The 17,624-nt window shown below is 44.0% G+C and overlaps 1 long non-coding RNA gene across 1 annotated transcript in view; it reads left to right on the forward strand.

Annotated features, from left to right (window-relative positions):
• Positions 1-17,314, forward strand: part of LOC140717553 (uncharacterized) — a 38,337-nt gene extending 21,023 nt beyond the window's left edge. The window contains exon 3 of the long non-coding RNA XR_012096570.1: positions 16,810-17,314. This is a non-coding gene — a long non-coding RNA (uncharacterized lncRNA). The remainder of the gene's footprint in view (positions 1-16,809) is intronic.
• Positions 17,315-17,624: the final 310 nt, after the last annotated feature.

Raw genomic sequence — 17,624 nt, forward strand, 5'->3', positions numbered from 1 at the left:
ATATCCACCACACTGCACACAGTTCTCTCTCACTTGGACAACAAAGACACTTATGCCAGAATCCTGTACATTGATTTCAGTTCAACGTTCAATACCATCATCCCGCGGAGACCAGTGGAAAACTGTTGCTGCTTGGTCTTAACACTGTCACGTGTCGCTGGATTCTCGATTTCTTGACAGAGAGACCACAGTCAGTCCATGTTGGTAGGAACATCTCTGACTCTATCACACTGAGCACTGGATCCCCACAAGGCTGTGTGCTTAGCCCATTGCTGTTTATACTACTAACACATCACTGTGCAGCCAGATTCAAGGAGAACCTGATCAATAAATTTGCTGATGATGCCACAGTGGTGGGGCTTATCAGCAAAAATGAATAAACATTGTGAAAATGAATAAATGAATAAACAGTGTCAAACACCTAGAGAACTGGTGCAGTGACAGCAACTTGATGCTTAATGTCACCAAAACCAAGGAGATGATCGTCGATTTCAGACGTTCTCAGCCTGAGCAAACGCCCCTCAGCATTAGCGGCTCCACAGTGGAGAGAGTGCAAAACATCAAGTTCCTTGGGGTGCAGATCTCGGACAATCTCACCTGGACCTGTCACGAGGCGGGGACAAGGTTGCTGGGAGAGGACCCACACGCAAGACACAAACACGTCTTTCTTAGGTTCAATAAAATAGCTTTTATTACTCGCTACACAGAAAATCTGGAAATCAAGAAGGACAAAGAGGAACACGAACCTCGGACTAGGGGACTAAGATCGCCGCCGACCTCGGACTTGGAAACAGGGAACTGGGATCGCTGCGGCCATGACTTGGACAGTGGGAACATGGACAGCCGCGGCCCTTGGATTTGGACAGCGGGAACATGGATCGTTGCGGCCCTTGGACTTAGACAGTGGGAATATGGATCGTCGCGGTCATGACTGGGACCCCTTGGTTCTGGGACCGCCACGGCCCTTGGACTTGGAGACTCCAATACATGGATCGCCGCAGCCTTGAAAGTGGAACCTCGATCGTTGCGGACCCTGGACTAGGAGACTAGGACCTTGATTCACGGAAGCCGGAAAAGTGGACACAAAAACACAGGGCATGGACATCGAGCCAGGACTCCGCCTTCCACTCAGGCACCGAGCCGAGACACTTCGAGGGGTAGACTCAGACAATGGGCACGAACGTGGAGTCACTCCGCCTTCATCTCATCCCTGGCAGATTGAACTTTCCCGGACCCACTCTGGTGAAGGAAGGCGAATTGTCGGCACTCCGATGAGGTTTAGATAACTCTGGCTTGTGGTAGCGACGGCGACTTGCTAATGCTTCTTAACACTCTCACCCTGAAAGGCTAAAGCCAGGCTTATAAGCTGCCGGTTCCAGTCGAGAGTCGATTACCTTGATTGCCATGCTCAAGGGACACATGAAACAGAATTAGAAGGAAGCTAAGAGTCAATGGTCCGGATCATAACGCAACATAACTAAATTTAAAGGGGAACCGATCCGGACCATGACTGGTCTTGGAACACCACTGGGATTGTGAAACGAGCCCAGCAGAGATTGCACTTTCTGAGGAAGCTTAAACAAGCATCACTCCCCACTAACATCTTAACTACATTCTACAAAGGCGTGGTTGAGAGTGTGCTGACCTTTTGCATCACGACCTGGTACTCCAGCTGCATTGCTGCCGATAAAAAGAAAAGCCTTGCAGAGGGTGGTTAGGGGAGCAGAGAAGGTTACTGGGGTCTCCCTGTTTTCTGTCCAAGATCTCTTTCAGAGTCGATGCCTCCAGAAGACACGGTACATCATTAAAGACCCCTCACACCCTCCATGAACTGTTTGTTCTTCTGCCATCAGGCAAACATCACAGGAGCATCAAAACTTAAACCACAAGGCTACTAAACAGCTTCCTCCCACAGGCAGTGAGACTACTAAATAGCTGCTCTACCTGACTCTGCTTTGGACACTTTTAACTTGCACTGGTCACTGATAACTTGATTTTAACTGACATGTGGCTGTTGTGTTTTACTATTTATTGTTATGTTTATTATTCAGAGTTGCGTTTGTTATGCTATGACTGCACTGCTCCTGGGAAAGGATGTCTCATTCTGCCCTGCAGAGCTGATGTACGGTTAGAATGACAATAAAGTTTTTGAATCTTGAATCTTAAATCTCTCTTTATTATTTTGACTATGAATTGCAGCAAATGACCAGGCCTTCTCTCTTTCTATAACAATCATATTACCTTCTTTAATCGATACTGGGATCCCTATGAATGGCACACCCCATTTTCTTAATCATTCCCCAAACATCTCCAACTTTAATAGTCCTTCCAATATTATTACAATATGGCCTCCAGAAAATTTTTTTCAGTACCATCATTACTTTCCTCACCACGGCCTGTGACCTGTTACACGTAATAGCGTCACTCAGAGGGTGATACATGGTACCTTTCTAAAATGCCTCATTTCTCTCAATAATTGCCTCAGCACACTCCTCCATGCACCATGGTACAGCCTTTCTCCTATCAATTGCACTTTTTAAAATGTTTTCTTTTACCACAGTTTGATGAATAATGTGACAAACTTTCTTAGCAGAAATCCACATCATCCTCACCATTCAGTCCAGACAGACGTTCCGTTCTTCACATAAAACATTAAAACATCTCCAATTTGCTTTAGCATAACTCCAACTCCTGGAAATGGCCTCTTGTCCCTGATATAATTCTAAACCCAGGCTTATAAATAAAGGAAAATGATCACTCCCCAATGTTTCATCTCCCAAGACATACCACGCACTCACTCCAGCCTGAACGTTTGAAACTGAAGTTAAATTTACAGCAGTTTCAGAACTATAATGACCATTAAATCTCATACCTCTCCCACTAGTAAGGCTCACAAGATGGCGTGTTCAGAGTAGGTGACCGCATCGCGGATCACATTCTCCAGGAAAGACTTCTGCACCCCACAGGTCTCCTCGTAGATCAGACCCGAGATCCGCCTGACGCCGCAACGGCGAGCCAGACGGCGGATGGCCGGTTTGGTGATGCCCTGGATGTTATCACTGAGAACTTTATGGAACACCTCGTATATGCGTTTTTAAATTCACTGCTGCGAAGCCTCTGCCAGTGATGCCAACTCTCTGACTATCTTTCCTTTCAGTTAGTCCTGACGAAGGTTCTCAGCCCGAAACGTCGACAGCGCTTCTCCCTGTAGATGCTGCCTGGCCTGCTGTGTTCCACCAGCATTTTGTGTGTGCTGCCTGTACTTTACGGTGCCGCTTGTCTCCGCCTTTGCCCAGTCCTTTCCCTCCTTTCCCTCCGCCAGACCTAGTGCTGCTTCACTCAGGTCGCTGCTCAATGACAAACCAACTGTTGCTGTCTCCTATTTCTGGAAATTTTCTGATTCTCCTGCTTTAAATTACAGGAAGTACTTTTCCATTCTGCAGGAAGTACTTTTCCATTCTGCAAATCCCCAAGGAACTGGGTCTGTCCCTCCTCGGCCCATGACCAGTGCGAGCACCCTGACACACAGCAGTTGGTGGGCGAGGGTGCAGTCACTTCCAGTGATGAGAGGTTTAATTCATTAGAATAATAGTTCCTCTGGGTCGCGAGGGAAATGAAAGTCCAGTCACATAAAGGAACAGAATATATAGACTGCACTTCTGGCGCCTTCTAAAGCCCAGGTAAAGGGGTCGTTGAGGTGCTGGCGCGAGGTGGGTGGGGGCTTCAGGTCAAGGAACATTGGACTCTCGAAATGAAGGTGAGACGGCTACAAGGAGGAGGGGAGTCGATATGTTTAAGCGGAGTTTTCTTCCAGCTACACGGAAAGTTTTAAACAAGCTGGGATGAGGCCCTACAAAGTGATTTTGGAGAACTAGGTTAGAAAAGCAGGACCTCCAGGATTGTAACTTCGGAATTGTGACCTAAACCATGTGCTAGTGTGGTGAGAAATCGATATGTTGTACAGTTTGATGTATTGCTGAGGAACTCATGCAGGAGGAAGTTCTTCAGATTTATGGGTTTATCCATCCTGTCGGGGAAGGTTACGCCTTCAGGAATCCATGCTGACTTCGCATGGTCCCCTGTTGGAATGATTTTTGGGTCATTTACTTTTAGCAAATGGCTTTGCCCACCAGTCTTTTGTTCCTTGACAAAGTACTGTGGATTTAGTTCGTAACAATGCATTTCCTAAAAGCTGTAAATACCAATCCAGACGCTGCTGTCTCCTGTGGAACAAATGCGAGCCAGACGGTGTGCAGTTTGCATGTAGTTTCAAAGACAGCATTATTTATACTTTCTAATTATGGATTGTCCTTCATGTTAAGAACGTAAAACAACAAATAAATGTACTGTGGATTCTGTTTGAAACAATGGAATCATAAAAGCCCAGTCCAGAGGCTGCTGGCTCCTGTGGGATGGATGTGCCCAGGTGTGAAATGAGTATGTAGCTGCAAAACGAAAACATTATCTATACTTTTAAATATGGAATTTTCCTTTGTGCTTAGCAAATAAATATCGAGCCCCACATTGGCCCAGCAGACTTTTCCACCGAAAACGTCTCGGTATGATATGATTCCTGCTGTACCTTGTTTTGTCGAATACAGAAGTTGCTTTTTTATCTACCAGTAACTCTCTCTCCACTGATTTCATTCACGCCACAACAGTGACAGTGAGAAAGTGTCATGCCCTGGGTGCTGGATGTCCTTAACAATGGAGGTTGCCTTTCTGAGACACCGCTCCCTAAAGGTTGTAAATCTTGTCATCCCTGTCTTGGGTACTTCTTAGGATAGTACCCAAGACAGGGCTGACAAGACTTACAAACTTCGGCAAACTTTTTGGTCCTGTGCAGTATCACACTGTATCATAGAGTGACAGGGACAGAGTGAACCCCACTCTCTCACACTGTACCAGAGACTGACAGGTACTGAATGAATCTCTCTCTCTCTCTCTCTCTCTCTCTCTCTCTCTCTCTCTCTCTCTCTCTCTCCATCTCTCTCTCTCTCTCTCTCTCTCTCTCTCGCTCTCTCTCTCTCTCTCTCTCTCTCTCTCCTCTCTCTCGTCTCTCTCTCTCTCTCTCTCGCTCTCTCTCTCTCCAATTTGCCTCACGCTTGTCCTTCTCTCGTTCATTTCATCCGCCATGCACCTATTCATCTGCCAATTTCCATGATTGTTTAGTATTATTTGACAGTCTGCACATTCCTTTACAGATTGAAATATTTATTCTCGATTTCTTTTGACCTTTCACAGAATTGAGATACCTATTAAAGACAGTAACATCAGCAACATGACACACAAAATGCTGTAGGAACTCAGCAGAGTTCCTTGTGTTGCCCTGGATTCCCAACATCTTGATATATTCTTGTGTTTGTACATTAGCAACGTGTCCATTTTACCGCTTCCATCCTGATCTCGGTATCTCTATAGTATCTGTGTTTGTGTATTTCGAATTGTATTGACTTCATTACCTACATCCTTCATGTACGTCAGAACTTAAACTCCTTACGTTATGGCTCTGAATGCAATTTATAGTAACTTGTAATAAATAGTATAGATAACAGGACAGTCACGTTAACATAGAAATACATTTGTGCAATTGCTTGTGTGTGTGTGAGTGTGTGTGTGTGTGTGTGTGAGAGAGAGAGAGAGAGAGAGAGGAGAGAGAGAGAGAGAGAGAGAGAGAGAGAGAGAGAGAGAGAGAGAGAGAGAGAGAGAGAGAGAGAGAGAGAGATGAGAGAGAGAGAGGAGAGAGAGAGAGAGAGAGAGAGAGAGAGAGAGAACAGGAAGATACTGAAGGACAGTTCAAAATGGCAAACCGCAGGGACAGAGGTAGGGATCCGCCAGCGTCGCTGGTCTCCGTTCAGAGATGAATAATTACCCAACAGAAACATGAAATCTAAGTGTAGCTGCTTCGTGACAAAGCTGAGTCTTTGAAATTAAATTTACCAGCCTATTTCCACCAGAGACGCTGCTGAGGTAATGCTGAATAGTTTTGATGTATTTGTCTCCAATCTCCCCAATATTTACTACAGAGACAATGGTAGTGAATTAAAGTATTTGTTCGAACAACTGTAACGAAGAAAGTTACTGAGGTGTATAACAGTATCTCTGGGGAAAGATCCTCTGTATAAACCAGGGCCGCTTGGAATGCATCAGCTGTCGGCCGGAGCTGTGAATACAGGAACAACAGAAATCACAGATTCTCATTGAAATGGTGTATCCAGTCATCAGGCGGATAGAAGCCGTTTACTATCCTTTTATTTCAGCCTTCGGAATTCCCGGTAAGCCGCAGTGTCAGCTGCTGTGGGTGTATGTTTAAGTTTAATCCCAATGTTGTGATTGATTCTGCAGCTGGTTTAAACTCTCACCTTCCAGTCCCAGTATTCCACATTTCAGGAATGGAATGGAAACACCGGGACTACAGATGCTGGGATTTGGATCTGAAAAAACACCGCTGCAGAAATTCAGCGAACCGTCCAATTTCTGTGGGATGAGCGGGTCAGGCAGCGTTCTGACAGCGGTGTGTGATTAATAATGAGATGTTCGACTCTCTGCTTTTGGTCTTGTAGTCGCTGCAATGTGTTTGCAAATAATGTGTTTATACAGCCCGGCGTGCTTATCCCAATTGATCGTCTGCATTTGAATGTGAGTGGTTGTTCAGACGCGACAAAGTGTTCCATCCAGTATTGACAATGAAGCGGTAGTTACCCAGTTTTAGCTTTCCGCTGCGACTTCACATTTCGGCGATCAGTAAGGAATCCGAATACACATAACATTGACTTTATTTTACTGTGTAAACTCCTTCTCTGTCTCCGCCAGCTCTGAGCCCTCTCTCAACTCTCCCACGACTAAATGCAACAAGAAAGGTGAAATATAACAGGATCCCCTCAAACTGCTGCATTGGCTTCTGCTCAGTATTTTCTCAACTAGCTGTTCCCTATCTCTTTTCCAGCAAACTTGGTGGCGATTGTGATCTTGTCCCGGGGAAAGTGCGGTCTCTCCAAATGTGTCACTCGCTACTTAATGGGAATGGCAGCGGCCGATCTCATGGTCGTTATCTCCGATTCGCTGCTGAGGCTGACTGCTTGGATTTATTTTCGCCGATCATTCCTGTTCATCACTCCTGGATGCAGATTCGATACGTGGTTGATTTGTGCGAGCACTGCGGCCTCAGTCTGGCTGACTGTCGCTTTCACTGTCGATCGATTTGTGGCTATTTGCAGTGAGAAGCTGAAAACAAAATATTGCACCGAGAGAACGGCGGCTGTGGTTATCGGGACAGTGAGTGTGCTGGCCTGTTTGGAGACTGTCCCCTGGGCCTTTGTATACGAGCCTGGAAAAATAATTAACGGTGTTCCCTGGGGTTGTGCTATTACACCGAGCTTCAAAAACTCTCCCTCATGGGCGGCATTCGATCTGTTTGACCTCATTTTAACCCCTTGTCTCCCATTCTTTCTGATTTTGCTGTTCAATATTCTGACTGTCAGGCGGATTCTGGCCGCCAGTCGAGCCCGCAGGGCGCTCCGGGGACAAAAGAGTGGAGAGAATGACAAGGACCGGGAGATGGAGAACCGACGCAAATCCATCGTTTTGCTCTTCAGCATAACCGGTAGTTTCATATTGTTATGGGGAACACGGGTGGGATTTAATATCGAAAGACGGATTTCAATGAGTTTTGCTTTTTCTGGCACGGATCCCCGTTACATCACAGCACAGACAGCGTCAATGCTGCAGGTTCTCAGTTCCTGCACCAACACGTGTATTTACGCCGTGACTCAGAGCAAATTCCGAGAGGAACTAAAGAATGCGGTGAAATACCCACTGAATCGGATTTTGAAACTCATGTAACATTAGAAATAAATACTGTAAAGTATTACAATTCATCTACCTTCATGCTCCCTATACTATCCCCCCACTTGTGGGTAAACGGAAGCAATGTGATGAACAGAGTTACAAAATAACATGAGGAAATCTGCAGATGCTCGAACTACAAAACAACACACACAAAGTCCTGATTTTACTCTTTTACTCAAACAAAATGCTGGAGGAACTCAGCAGGTCTGGCAGCATTTATGGAAAAGATTAAACTGTCGACCTTTCGGGCAGAGACGCTTCATTAGAGTCGTGTCAACTGTTTACTCTTTTACCGTTTTGTGTGTGCTGCCTTACAGTTGCAAAACAACTGTTTACAGTTGATCCCGACTGCATCACTGACCTCACTCTCCCAGAGAAATCCCTTTTACGGCTCACGTCCCTTCCTGTTAAATTGAAGTTTGAGGCAAAACTGTTACCCTGCTTCCTGGTTCTGACAAAACTGCCTGATCTTGGAGGATATTTCCGTCTCTATCAAATACTCCTGCTCCCATTAAAACCCGTCCTTCATTTCACATTATTTATTCTCCTCCTTCTGTACCTGTAGCTTTTTTTCCTTCTCACTTCCAACTTGAACAATTTTCCTGTAAGAGAATTTCCGTGTTTCACAATTGAAGACAAAGTGGCGTTACGTTCACCTGTCTCCCTGTGAGAGATGGAGAGATAGAGAAAGTGACCGCGAAGGAGAGCGACATAAGGAGACATCGAGAGGGGGAAAGCGCACGAGGGAGTTGGCGTAAGGAGGGGGTGAGATGGAAAGCACGTGACGGGAGCGAGAGGGCCAGGACACGAAGAAGATGTCGCGAGAGTGAGCGCGAGGGAATGGGCGTGTGGGAGAGGCAGAGAAAATAGAATGAGAGACAGCAAGATAGAGAAGCGATTGAGACATCTTGCGGGAGACGGAGAGAGAGAAAGTGAGAGAGAGAGAGAGAGAGAGAGAGAGAGAGAGGGAGAGAGAGAGAGAGACAGAGAGAGAGAGAGAGAGAGAGAGAGAGAGAGAGAGAGAGAGAGAGAGAGGAGAGAGAGAGAGAGAGAGAACTGGTTGAGTGACAAACACTATCACTAAGAACGGCTTGTTTTGTGGATGTAAATTATTATATTGGATTATGTACAGCTGCTGCTGTAAACATTTTTTGTTCTATATTAAAATCGTACGAATTCTAGCTAGTTGTGTGGTTTCAAACGTGTACAGTCTCCTTTGTTTGCGAATGCATAAGTAAATACTCTCAGCTAAATACAGGAAATATACAATGAATTAATTTTAAAACAATTTTCATTACAACGAGGCTACTTGAAGGCACATTAATACACAGAATGGAAGGATATAAATCACATAGAGCAAACACTTTAGCGGGGCTGGGGAAGGGGGACGGACAGTAGCATCTGTGGAAATAACTGAGATTGCAGGATTGTGCGTTACCCCTATCATGCTAGGGGCAAGGATTTCTCTGAGAAGCTACAGGCCATTCTGAAAGGGCAGGCTGAACAGCCAGAAATCGTTGTCCTTATTAGAACTAACAGCAGCGAGACAAGATCCTGCAGAGAATGAAGGGAGTTGGGCAGAAACTTAGGAAATAGGAACACTCGGGTTGTGATATCAGGTTATTTCAGTGTCACATGCTTGCAAGGTAAGATATGGTAAGTTGATACAGTTAAATGTGTGGCTAGCACTATGGTGCAGGAGGCAGGACATCAGGAACACCCGATCATTGAGCTCTCTTCAGGATAAGTTGGTCTGGTGTAAGGAGAATGGCTTAAGAGAAGGAGAAGTAATATTCTCACAGGTAAGCTTGCTGGAGACACCCTGATGATTTTTGTCATGTGTCATGTGGAGAGGGAGTTAGGATCCAGAGCTACAGGTCAGTAAGTAGCATTGAGCGGAAGGTAGCGATGAGGTCGAGGAACCCTAAAAGGAAGTCAAGATGGGGGCCACATTAACGAGTACAGAAGGGAAGGAGTAAGTTTATTTCAGTGCAGGGTGTAGAACAGTTAATGCAGATGTAGTTAGAGCCTGGATTAGTACATGACACCGTGATTCATCCATTTACAGAGATCTGGTTGAGAGAAGGACAGGACGGGTATTGAAATATTCCAGGATTCATATGATTCAGACCCTGTAGAGGGAGGGAAATGAGATTGGGGAGCTGCATTGTTGATCAAGGCAGAACGTCACAAGGTTGAACAAATCCCGGAGGCTCATCAGTAAGACAATATGGGGTGGAACTCAGGAATCAGAAAGGTGCAATCACTGTGATGGAATTATACTGTAGGTCTCCCAATAGCCTGTGTGAGAGAGAAACAGATATGTTGGCGGCTTATGAGATGATGAAAAAACAATAGCACCAGTTGGTGAATAATCTCCCGAGAATGACTGGGACTCCCTTACCACCTGAGGCTTGGATATGCTATTATTTGTTAGGTGTGTTCAGGAAGGTTTCCAGAAACAGTATGTAGGATGGTCCACCAGGGAGGGGGACGTACTTGATGCAGTAATGGAAAATGAGCAAGTTGATTGAAACTCCATTGGGAAAGATTTATGGATTATAATTCAGGAGGTTTTCGGACAGTTATTTAGGAGGATAAGTCTGGACCTGCAGGTGGATCAGTGTAAATTTGTGGAAGGAAAATTACAGCAGAAATGGGCAGGAATCATAGAGAACAGTATGGGAGCTGATGATACTGGTTAAGTCCATGTCTGACATGTGAGAGTCATTTACAGTTCAGCTAGTCAGTAATCAGGACTTCCTAGTCCCTGTGAGGAAAGTGGAGAAGGGCGAGTTCGTTCAGAAACTTAGGGTGATGAAAAACATTGTATTTGTTTTTAAATGTAGGAGGAGTCATATGTAAGGGCCAGGAAGATGAAATTAGACAGGGTCTTGGAGGAACATACAGGAAGCAAGAAACAAGTCACACAGTGAATCAGGAGAGTGAAGAGTTACCAGGAGGATCAATGAGAATCCCAAGGCATCTTAAGCAGACACAAAAAACAACAGTAGAGTGGGGAGAGGACAGGACCACTCTAGGACAAAGGTGGGAGTTTCTGCCCAGATACAGAGTTAGCATGCGAGGCAAAAAATGAATATTGGTGAAAATCAAGTAGAAAACAATATACAATAGACAGTAGGTGCAGAAGTAGACCATCCGGCCGTTCGAGCCTGCACCGCCATTTTGAGATGATGGCTGATCAATTACTATCAATACCCGGTTCCAGCCTTGTCCCCATATCCCTTGATTCCCCTAATCATAAGATACCTATCTAGCTCCTTCTTGAAAGCCTCCAGAGAATTGGCCTCCACTACCTTCCGAAACAGTGCATTCCAGACCCCCACAACTCTCTGGGAGAAGAAGTTTTTCCTTAACTCTTTCCTAAATGACCTACCCCTTATTCTCAAACCATGCCCTCTGGTACTGGACTTTCCCAGCATCTGGAACATATTTCCTGCCTCATTCTTGTCCAATCACTTGATAATCTTATATGTTTCAGTCAGATCCCCTCTCAATCTCCTTAATTCCAGCATGTACAAGCCAAGTCTCTCTAACCTCTCTGTGTAAGACAGTCCAGACATCCCAGGAATTAACCTCGTGTATCTACGCTGCACTTCCTCTAGAGCCAGGATGGCCTTCCTTAACCCTGGAGACCAAAACTGTACACAATACTCCACGTGTGGTCTCACCAGGGCTCTGTACTGGATTTCCTTGCTCTTGTACTCAATTCCTTTTGTAATAAAGGCCAACATTCCATTAGCCTTCTTCACTGCCTGCTGGACTTGCTCATTCACCTTCAGTGACTGATGAACAAGGACTCCGAGATCTCTTTGCATTTCTCCCTTACCCAACACTACACCGTTCAGATAATAAGCTGCCTTCCTGTTCTTACTCTCAAATTTGATAACCTCACACTTATTCACATTAAACGCCATCTGCCAAGTATCTGCCCACTCACCCAACCCATCCAAGTCACCCTGAATTCCTCTAACATCTTAAATCACATGTCACACTGCCACACAGCTTAGTATCATCAGCAAATTTGCTGATGTTATTTTCTATGCCTTCATCCAAATCGTTAATGTAAATGGTAAACAGCTGTGGTCCCAATACCGAGCCCTGTGGCACCCCACTAGTCACCACCTGCCATTCCGAGAAACACCCATTCACCGCTACCCTTTGTTTTCTATCTGACAACCTGTTTTCTATCCATGTCAATGCCTTCCCCCCGATGACCTCAGCTTTGATTTTACCAATCTTCTATGTGGGACCTTATCAAATGCCTTCTGAAAATCGAGGTAAACTACATCCACTGGATCTCCCCCTTCTAACTTCCTGGTTACATCCTCGAAAAACTCCAACAGTTTAGTCAAGCAAGATTTACAATTGGTAAATCCATGCTGGCTCAGCCCAATCCTATCACTGCTATCTAGATATGCCACTATTTCATCATTTATAATGGACTCTAGCTTCTTTCCCACCACCGATGTCAGGCTGACAGGTCGATAGTTCTCTGTTTTCTCCCTCCCTCCTTTCTTAAAACGTGGGATAACATTAGCCATTCTCCAATCCTCTGGAACTGTTCCTGAATCTAAGGAACATTGGAAAATGATTACCAATGCATCCGCAATTTCCTGGGCTACCTCCTTTAGTCCCCTACGGTGCAGACCATCTGGACCTGGGGATTTGTCAGCCTTCAGTCCCATCAGTCTTCTCATCACCGTTTCCATCTGAATGTCAATCTGTTTCATTTCCTCTGTTACCCTATATCCTTGGCCCATCCAAATATCTGGGAGATTGCTTGTATCTTCCTTAGTGAAAGCAGATCTAAAGTACTCATTAAATTCTTCTGCCATTTCTCTGTTTCCCATAACAATTTTACCCAATTCATTCTTCAAGGGCCCAACATTGTTCTTAACTATCTTCTTTCTTTTCACATACAAGGAGGAAAGCGTGATGAGAAAGGTGGTATGATGATATTCTCTGGTGTGTTGCTACTAAAGAGGAGGAGCTGTTGCGATCATTTAGATGGGTCAAACCTTTGGGAGATTTAGTCCATTGTGGGACACAGACCACATGCGGTTAAATAAGATGTTTCAACTGATTGCACCGTACTGTATGAACAGAGATCTTAACAACATTTGGGACGTACTGGAAGGGAAGCGAGTGGTCTGTCTCTGGTATAAACATGCCCTGTGTATGTGACTGCTCAAGAAAAGTCAACATTTGACTACAGGGACAGTGAACTTTACAATATCTAGACCTTCACTACCAGGACACAGAACAATAAAACTCACAGCACTGTGCAGTGAGCACACGGTCCTGTACACACTCAGGACTGTACACCACCGTTAAATACTAGAATAACGCCAGCACTTCAAGGACAGACATCTGTACAACCGTTAAAATGGACTACAATTCATGAACGTTATCTATCCCCTCAATCCCTCAGAATGTAACAGAGAGTTAACAACAGAGAACCTTGAATGGCGTATGCCTCAATTAACAAAGATTTTTGAAATGCTGCCGGCAGAAAAAGGAACAGAAATGTAGGCAGGTTCTGGAAAGTTCTGTTAACAACAGAGTAGTGTGTGATTTTAATTTCCCTAACATTGACTGAGATTATATAGATTAGAGGCTCCGAGGAGTGGAATTTGTTGGCATCCTGGAAATATTTACCAGCATTAACAGCCTCTACTATGTCAGTCTGTGCTGATTTAGCATGTCATTAAAAACTTTGATTATGTTCTCTAGATCTATAGTGGAGAATTGTCTGACTGGTCTGGTTTAGAAACACCAATGTCCTTGAAAGCAATAACAATTTAACAATTGTGGATGCAGCCAATCCATCAAAGGTAAAGCCGTCCTCACCACTGAACACATCTACAAGTAGAGCTGTTATAGGAAATCAGCATCCATCACCAAGGACCCCATCATCCATGTCGAAGGAATTACTGAAGCCTCAGGTCCTACAGCACAGGGTTCAGGAATATCTATTACCCCTCAACGCTCAGGCTTTGGAAGCAGAGGGGATAATGTCACACAGCACAACAACTAACTCACATTCAGGGACTCCACAGCTCATGTTCTTGATAGCTACTGCATATTTATTATCATTTTACTTTGCGTTTTTGTTTACTTACACAACTTGTTCTCTTCGTTGTCCTTTCTAAATTGGTGTTTTGCCAGTCTTTGATGTGTGCAGTTTATCATTGATTCATCTGTGTTTCTTTGTATTTACTGTGCATGCTGCAAGAAAATTATATGGATACATTTGTATTCTGACAATAAATTTACTTTCAACATTGAACTTCACAGAAAATATGTGAGGATAGGTGGAGTAAGATAGAACATTTCTCTGTGGCAGGAAGCAGGATGAGAGGTGACCTAATGGAGGAATACAAAATGATAAGATACATCAAATGAGTGGGCATCCAGAGAATTTATCCCAAAATGGAAGTCGCTAAAACAAGGAGGCATAATTTTAAGTTGATTGGAGAAAAGTGTAGGGGCTGTGGGGATGTCTGAAGATAACTTCTAAGCACAATAAATGTGTGATGTTAACCTATGTGGATGGCGGTAAACTCAGACGCAGTAGGGACTATTAATACACCTTGTACTGCGGCATGGCCCTTACAATTCATGACTTTCAGTGGGAGACCATCTTGATAAAAGTCATCCTCAAAGAAGGACAATTTTGGGGGAATTTGTTAAACTAAGGGCAAGCTCAGAATCGACTACCACCTTGTACTTAATCCTCAGCATCTACCACCTTCTTATCCTGACCTCATCTATTTTTTCCAGTCTTGGTAAAGGGCCTCAGTCCAAAATGTTGACAGTTTACTATTTTCATAAACGCTGAGTTCCTCCTGCATTTTGTGTGTGTTGCAAGCTAATGAGAACTATGTTAGGCAGGACCTGGGGACCTGCTATAACTGGGCAGCTATAACTGACACCTGACCTATTTAATGTGGTGTGTTTCTAAATTCAAATGATTTATGTAAGGAGGAAGGACAAGAATCCAGATCTAAGAATATTGCATGATCAGAGATGTTGCAAATACAGTCGAAAAGGAAAAGGGAATTTTAGAAAGTGGAAATTAGACAATGGCCTTCCTTGATGAATGTGCAAATTAAACAGATAATCGGCAGTGCTGAATGATGGTAAGAGAGACAGAATGATTTTGCTGAGCAAGCCTGGAGAGAATTCCTTGTACATGCATTAAAAACAAAAGTGGCACTACAGTGAAAGCAGGAATGTAGACAACTCGGTGGTGGAGGGGTGTAAGTATGTCTGGAGCCGGAATAAGAAAACATATCACCAGATACAGCAGAACATAGAACAGCTGGAATTGTAGGGAAATGTATGGATATGCATATGAGGTGGTGTACTCCAGGACATGAAATTTTAGAGATTTTTTTTCAGAATTTCTCTCCCTTTTGGAGTAGCAGGAATGGCCGTAACGCCAGTGACATACTCTGCCTCAGGATGTACGTCATACCAAAGTTGAAGAATGTTGGTAAGTTTAGTGACCGCCAGGAGAGAAAAGGGAAAGAGTCGCACAGTGCAGGGTCCCCAGTGTCTGCTCCCCTCACAGCACTTACACGTTTTGAATACTGATGTGGGAATGATCGCTCAGGGCTGCTGTCACTGACAGTGTCTCAGATGCCCAATCGGGGAGGATGGGATCTGTCTGGACAGTATTTGAGAGAAGACTCAAGATTCCATGCTGTAAACGAGATCCAGGATTGTATGTTGCCTCTTGAGTACTAGGGTCAGGAATGAGTCAGAGCAGCTACAGAAAATTCTCAATTGCTAGTGGTGCATATAACTTGGTAGAAAGGGGGTTGAGCTTGTACACAGTGAACAGAGGGAATTAGGGAAAATCTTCAAAAACAGTCATCTCTAGATTATACACTGTGCCACATACTGGTGCGGATAGAAATGGTGATTCAGATAACTATTTGACTAAAGGGCTGAGACAGGGGGCAAGATTGAAGTTCTCAGATCGCTACAATTTCTTCAGTGGTAGGGAAACTTGCACACAAGAGATGGATTGCTCCTGAAATGGAGGGGGCACAATATCCTGTAGATTCGTGAGTGATGTTCAGAATAGTGTAAATGGGAGTGGCAGTCGGTGTGACCCTAAGCAGGAGGTAATATTGTCGCCAATGAGAAAAAATCCCCGCAACAGGACAGACAAGAGCACAGACAAATAAGGGCAATGATTTGGGAGACAGAATTAATGGCTTTGTTGTCAAGTTTGCAGACAATTCGAAGATAGATGGAGAGCAGCTAGTGCTGAGGAAGTAGGGAATCTGGTGAAGCACAGACTGATTAGGAGAATGGGCAAAGAAATGGATGATGGAATATCATGTGGGGAACTGTATGGTCATGCATATAAGCAGTAATCGTGGAAACTTCTTTCTAAGCAGTTTAAAAATTAAAAACAGAGGTGCAAAGAGTCTTCAGTGTCTTCTTGTAGGAAGTGTAACTTGCAGTATGAGTCGGTGATAAGGAAGGCAAACCAAATGTTAGCATTAATTTTAAGGGGACAAGCATACCAATGCAAAATTGTCTCACAAGCAATGAAGTTACTTTCAAGGACACCTCATCTCATATTCCCCATATTTATTGCTTGTTTAATTTTTGTTTCTTCTTTTTGCATTTGCACAGTTTGTTGTCTTCTTCATTCTGGCTGAGCACCCCAGTTGGCCAATTTTTCATTGATTATGTTACAGTTATTATCTATAGACAGATGACAGTTATGATTCTGTAGATTTGTTGAGTGTACAAGAAAATTAATCTCAGGGTTGTACATGGTGACATAGATCTACAGCCTTCGTCTCTTCCTTGCTTTTGTAAAGATTATTGTTATTTGTCACAATTACATTGAAACGTAGTGAAAGGCACCTTATCCATTTTTATTCAAATCTTGTCTATTTGCCTTGATCACAGGACAGTAAACCACTAAACTCGTCAATTCCATGGAAAGGTCATTGTAAAGCACTTCAGGAGATGGGTACAAGAATATTTCCGAGTCACTGAATATCCCTTGAAGTACAGTTAAATCAATCATCAAACATGGAAATAATACGGCACAGGTGTAAAGCTGCCAAAAGCAGGCTGTCCTCAAAACCGGAGAGAGCGTGCAAGAAGGGACGAGTGATGGAGTCCACCAAGAGACCCATGATAATGCGTAAGGAGTTATAAGCTGCAGTGCCGAGATGGGAGATACTGCACATACTGCACACTCTGTTGTCTGTGCACTTCACCAATTTTCTTGCTTTTCAAAACCTTTTCACGAAGTTGCTTGGAGTGTTCTTTTGTCTTCATGGGGTAACTTTTGGTAAGACACTGACTCAGCAGCAATTGGAGCAGGTGTATTTCTATGACATTCAATTGAAACATCCTGACTGCACATGGTGATCTCCTTTTGACAGCTTATATGAATTCTAAACCACTTGGCTACACCACTGATTATTTGCTGTATCATATTAAAGTGGGTGAATACTAATACAATTGATTATTTCCGTTTTTTCACTTGGTAATTATCATTTTCATTTTGCCATGAAATGGCCTTTGTTATTCAGTGTCAGAAAAGCCAAATTAAACCACTGGGAATTAATGTTGTAAAACAATAAAACATGAAACCTTCGAAGGTGCTTTAAGAGTGGGACCCATATTATCCTTGATCCTGGTGCTGTGTGTTCTCACTCCTTTATGTCTGCTGCCCAATGGAAGATGTGAGAAGAGAGAATGACAGGGGTGAG

Source organism: Hemitrygon akajei, chromosome 28, assembly GCF_048418815.1.
Source record: "Hemitrygon akajei chromosome 28, sHemAka1.3, whole genome shotgun sequence".
In the NCBI taxonomy this organism is placed as follows: Eukaryota; Metazoa; Chordata; class Chondrichthyes; order Myliobatiformes; family Dasyatidae; genus Hemitrygon; species Hemitrygon akajei.